This window comes from Xenopus laevis, chromosome 9_10S (genome assembly GCF_017654675.1).
Source record: "Xenopus laevis strain J_2021 chromosome 9_10S, Xenopus_laevis_v10.1, whole genome shotgun sequence".
Taxonomy (NCBI): domain Eukaryota; kingdom Metazoa; phylum Chordata; class Amphibia; order Anura; family Pipidae; genus Xenopus; species Xenopus laevis.
The window spans coordinates 97,227,937-97,233,936 of NC_054388.1; positions in this window are offsets into that span (position 1 = coordinate 97,227,937).

Genomic DNA, 6,000 nt, shown 5'->3' on the forward strand with positions numbered 1-6,000 from the left:
CCCGCGCATACCCGCAACCACTGTTACTGAATTCACTACCAAGGCTATCTTTAATATGTAAAATGGACTTGATGCAAGCCCATTATGTATATAAAAATAATAATGTTCACCGTGTGGCTTTTCAGCTGTTGAGATATGCTCGGCACATCCCTCTGTTATTGGGTGCTGGAAGTTAATCATAATCAACACTTGAAGAACCACCGGTTGGGTAACCCTGATTGTTACCATCTTGCCCTATTATGACTTTACTCCTCCATCCTACAACTGATAATCTGGACCCCCTAATACACAGCAACTGAACCAGCGCTAACTTCAAGCACAGCTATGAGACTTTGAAACAAAGTATGGTACAGGAGACGTCACTACTAGGTCAAAACGATGTAAATACATTTGTTCTGTATTGTGTGTTACTTGTTATGACTAATTTATTATCAGTCAGATGAACATTCTTAAATTATTTTTGTCTGAGCTTTTTTTTTTTTTCCATTTGGTTACTTTGTCATGTATTCTAAGCATTTTATTTAGGTCCTTTGTCTGCATTTGATTAAAAAGGAGATATATAGAGCAAATGGGTATAAATAAAAAGCAATGTTTAAACTCTACGATTATTGTTAAGGTAAAAAAAGGTTTAATCCAGGGGTGTTCAACCTTTTGGCTTCACTGGGCCACACTGGAAGAAGAAAAATGTTCTGGGGCCACGCTTGAAATACACACCAACACTAACTTTTGATTTATTTTATTGTAAATGAAAAGAGGGTATCCTAAACCTAATGGGATTTGTGACATTGTGTTTGAGAAATTAATGTATTAATATTTGGTTGAATGGAAGTTGTTGCGATTCTCAAGGTGCTCATCAGATAATTTGCTTCTAATTTTACTCTTAGTGTGTTCATTCTTGAAACAAGTTGCTCACAAATGTAGGCACTGCATAAATCCCTAGCATAGCGGGCGATACTGCTGAAGAATGCTTACCTGCCTTTGTAAGTAACCGAACGCTCACTTGTTAACCGCTTTCCTGCTCTAGGAAGCCACACACCGCAAACCCCATGTAAAATTTAAAGCACGCAATTAGCGACCGCGTACATACGATCTCTGTGCGTGACATTGCAACATGACGTTTTCTGGATTGGCGGAGGCTCAAGCTGGGCTGCATTCATATCCATCCTGGGCCGCAGGTTAGACACCCCTGGTTTAATCCCTTGCAGGGGGGGACAATTTTTTTTTAAAACATATTTCAGTTGAAATTTTAATGATTTCAAAACTAAAATGTCTTTTTATTCATTTAATTTTTTTTTTTTAAGTAACTGGCACGATTTGTAATGTTTTCCCTACCTTTACAACAAATGGGCATGACCACAATTTATCTGGCAGCTTGTATTTTCAACACATTTGGTTGTAGAACTCACTGCAGCTACATAAATTAGCATTTTCACGTATGGGTGCTTTTACCTTATTAAAAAATATATATAAAGGCATTTAATAAATGGTAATGTATCAAGGACATTTAAAGTGGACCTGTCACCCAGACACACAAATCTGTATAATAAAAGTCCTTTTCAAATTAAACATGGAATCCAATTTGTATTTTTTATTAAAGCTGTTGTGAGCTCATTTAAAAATATCTTCTGTCAATCAAATATTGTCTGCCCCTCCTCTATGCCTTGGACTTAGAGGCGAGGCAGGCAATTACTTTCACTTTCCATTCAGCACTTCCTAGATGTCAATGCTCTCTCTCCACATTCCCCGTTCTCTTTACCATTTAATTGTGTAGCCAGGGCATGGGGATGGACATCGGGCCCCCCATTCTGGTGCACAAACAAACAAGATTTTGAGATGATGCAAGGCTTGCCTTAATAACAGTGTCCACAAAATGGCTGCTGCCTGCTTGTTATAATTATAAATTCCCACACTGAAGGAAACACGATTCAAATAATTTATATAGTGTAATTAAGATTCATTGTGCTTGACTAATGTGATAAAATAGGATTTTTAATAATTATTTTGGGTGACGGGTCCCCTTTAATTAGAGTTTGGCTGTTTTGCACTATATTTTTTACACCCACAATATTTCAATAAGTTTATTAGGAAGCTCTTGTTTAATTGGCAGATTCTCTACCATTTCAGCTCATTTTCACGCTGCTGCATCAGTAAAAAGGTCAACAATTGAATAAATCTGAATGTCTAGTGACTTTGAGTGGCAGTTTGCAGTAAGGGCACTAGTCAAACCATACAGCCTTTCCTGGAGGAAATGGAAGAAGAGCGGATGGAAGTGAAAATGTTCACTCATAAGTAAAGAGGTAAGAGAGTCTGCCCCAGTTAATATCATCTGTGCACATAGTTTGCCTGACCCTAATTTACTAAAATTACTGTCACCAAAACTGCAAACAAATGGCTTTTGAGATATATATTTACGAATGTTAATGGGTCATTATAGATCTAAATTATGAATACAGGAAAACCAACAAAACAACTTTTGTCATGTCAGATTACTAGGCTGCTCTCTTGCAGTATGGCATCTCTTATATTCTAGTCTTATTTCAAACCACTGCCTGGTTGCTAGGGTAATTTGGACTGTAGCAATTAGGGCGCTGCTTTAGTTCCAAACTGGAGAACTGCTGGGAAAAAACTCCAAAACCACAAATAATAACAAATGAAGCCCAATTGCAAATTGTCTCAGAATATCAATTTCTACATTATACTAAAATCAACCCTTTTAATAAAATCAACCCTTTTAATAAAAACTCCGCAATAACCAGCACATAGGAAAATAATTTGTTTTATTTATAGCAAACTGCAATGGTGTAATAATGCTTATTATTTACCCATGAACATTTGAAAAAGCTAATGTTAACAGAAATTTAATAGAAACAATTAAGATCCAAAATGCTAAGTATTTTGAAGACACCCACACATGTTTTCACAAATGACTAAATGGATATTTCCCATTCAATGGTAGAAAACATTCTTAGAGAAACACCTTTTTAATTCTGTTAATGTTCTGCAGAGCAGGGAGCTTGCCCACGGCTTCTTATTGTTCGGCTATTATGAAACACAAAAGGAAAAGTTATAGTACATAGGAATACTGGAGTCGCTAGGTTAAAAATAATCAGGACTTCAAATGTTTGAACATTAAACAAATGTATCGCTTGAGTATGTCAATGGCAAGCCAAGTCGATAGAAGGCAATATTTGTCAATGAATTGCTTATACATACTCTCGACAGTCCATCAGGATTATTAAGGTGCCCAGGCTTATGATTTAGGCTGGCTATGGCTATGTACTGATTCTGCAACTTATTAGCCAGTATATGGGGGGTTTCCTGAAGGGCTGCCTGACTAATATCTGGCCAAAAATTGAGCAGAAATATGTTGGACAGGATTGTAAATCCCATCAAGTGAGAGCAGTATCAGCATGTTGATGTGGACTTCACCCAGTGGGTCCCAAGCCCTGCACTAAGAACCAATTGTTGGTCCAGGCTAATATCTGTTTATGGACATTGATTTTTGTATTGCATATATCCTCTCTGTTTGCCAGTACCATCGCCTTTTCCTTTAAGAAACGTCTTTCGCCCCCTGCTGCCATTTTCCCTCATCATCACATCACCAATGACATTTACTCCTGCAAAAAGGCACATGTGCACTTTAAAGTTCATACATTCAAGAATGCAGGCTTACATAATTAGAACTTGCTTTAATTAAAGGTTTTGATTGGATTGAGCACTGTATTGGTTAAAGGGGACCTGTCATCCAGACATAAAAAGTTGTACAATAAAAGCTATTTAAAATGAAACCTAAAACCCATCCATTATGAAGTATTATAAAAACATCCATACCAGTTATAAACTGTTAAAAACACTCTGCTATCAATTGTATATTGCATGCCTGCCTCTATGCCCAAGGCATAGATGTCACTGCACTCCTTATATTCCCTCTCTGTCTCCAACATCTAATTTTGTAGCCATTGCATGGGCACAGATATCAGGTGCCACATTTTAGCTCATGAACCAGATTTTGATATGATTTAAAGTTTGCCTTAACTGTTAAAATGGCTGCCTGCAGGGTGTAGTGTAACATCTGCGCCGGCTGGATGAGCGATTCTGCGCATGCGCAAAAATACGCTTCTGCGCAAATTGACGCATGCATGGCACAGTGGGCGGTCGGCAGAGAAGGGACCGGACTAGGGGTAGGAGTAAGTACGTGCCTGGCGCCCCTCCACCTTTGCACCCTAGGCACGTGCCTACCCCTAGTTCCGGCCCTGGACAGATTTGACACCGTTGTTTTACTTTGCTTCCGGCAGAAGTCACACTCTAAGGGTCAGGCCACAATGGGCGTTTTGGGGAGATTTGGTCACCTGGCGAGTAATCGCCTAGTTCTGTGGTGACCAATCTCCCCAAACGCCTTCCCTCGTTCTGCGCTGGTTAAAATGAAAAAACGCCGGCGCAAACCACATGCGGTGATTCGTTTTCTAGCCAGGTGACCAAATCTCCCCAAAACGCCCAGTGTGGCCTGACCCTTATTATATGACATAATAAATATGCCTCTTAATCCCTACTCTGGACGGTAGTGTAATACAGGATTACAATCCTTCTAATTTTCCTTGGTGGAACGTCAGGCTGCTTAAATAACTAGCTAGCCCTACTCCTATCTATCACTCCTACAATGATTTATGACAGAGTATATCCTACCACATACTAGGTCTGACCTAGGATCAACTCTGGTCCTATCTGCCTGCTTAAGTAAGGACTTCTGGAAAAGGACCCAGAGCACATGTCAGAGTTGTCAACCCCCCTGATTTTTTTTCTGGAGTTACCAGATTTTCCATTCTGTCCCCTGGTCTCCTGTCACTGATGCATTCCCCGATTTCCAAAGATTTGTAGGCAAAAATCTGGTGTGCACATGCATAGAACATTTCAGTGACATCAGCGGAGCAAAGTGCACACGTACGGAGCGGTTTTGGTGGCTTTGGGAGAGGCATGTAGAGAGACATAATGTCTGGTGATTTTAATAGAGTGACCTCTGATACATCTTCTATGTAAAAGGAGCCCCTCTATAAGATATATTGAATCATTCATCTGACACACAACTCATGAATGTGTGACAGAATAAGGAGCAGCAGATGTTGAGAGAGGAATAGTGAAGATAAACTTGATTATTTCAGAAGTTTTTTATTTCAGCGTGATGAAGCTAATATTAAATTTTCATTCTCGCGATAGTTCCCCTTTAATTAAGGCCCACGTAGATGGCCAAACCTTAGGGGACTTATCAAGTTAATTGGGAAACTATTTTTACCAGACCCCTAAAGTGTTTAAAGGAGAAGGAAAGGTTAAAACTAAGTAAGCCTTATCAGAAAGGTCCATCTAAATATACCAGTAAACCTTTAAAGTAATGCTGCTCTGAGTCCCCTGTCAAAAGAAACACTGCATTTCTTTCCTTCTATTGTGTACTCATGGGCTTCTGTATCAGACTTCCTGCCTTCAGCTTAAACCTCATTGCCCTGGGCAAGAGCATGCTCAGTTTGTTCCTCTTCCCCTGCCCCCCTCCCTTTTCTACTGTAATCTGAGCCCAGAGCAGGGAGAGACTCAGGCAGGAAGTGATGTCACACCATGTTAATACTGCAGCTCCTATCCTAAACAAATAGAGTTTCTAGAGCTTTTTACTCAGGTATGGTAAAACATTCTACAGAATAAATATAGCATTCTAGCTTGCACTATTGCGGCTAATCTATTGGCAATAAAATGCCTCCTTAGCTTTCCTTCTCCTTTAAATAAACACAACTCAGTGGGCTGCAGTCTGTGCGGAATGATATAGTGTAACTTTTAAATCACTTTGAAGGCTGAAGCTCAAAGGACCTTATTTGTTTGTGGATGTGGATTTCGCGCCCTTGTTACAGAATTTGCTTTATGTTTTATTAATGTACTCTTGAATTGCAGGCCCCACAAAACTAAAGCAGCAAATCCCTTTGAGGAAAGATGGATTTTCAGGTCAGCAGTTGCAAAGAGTGA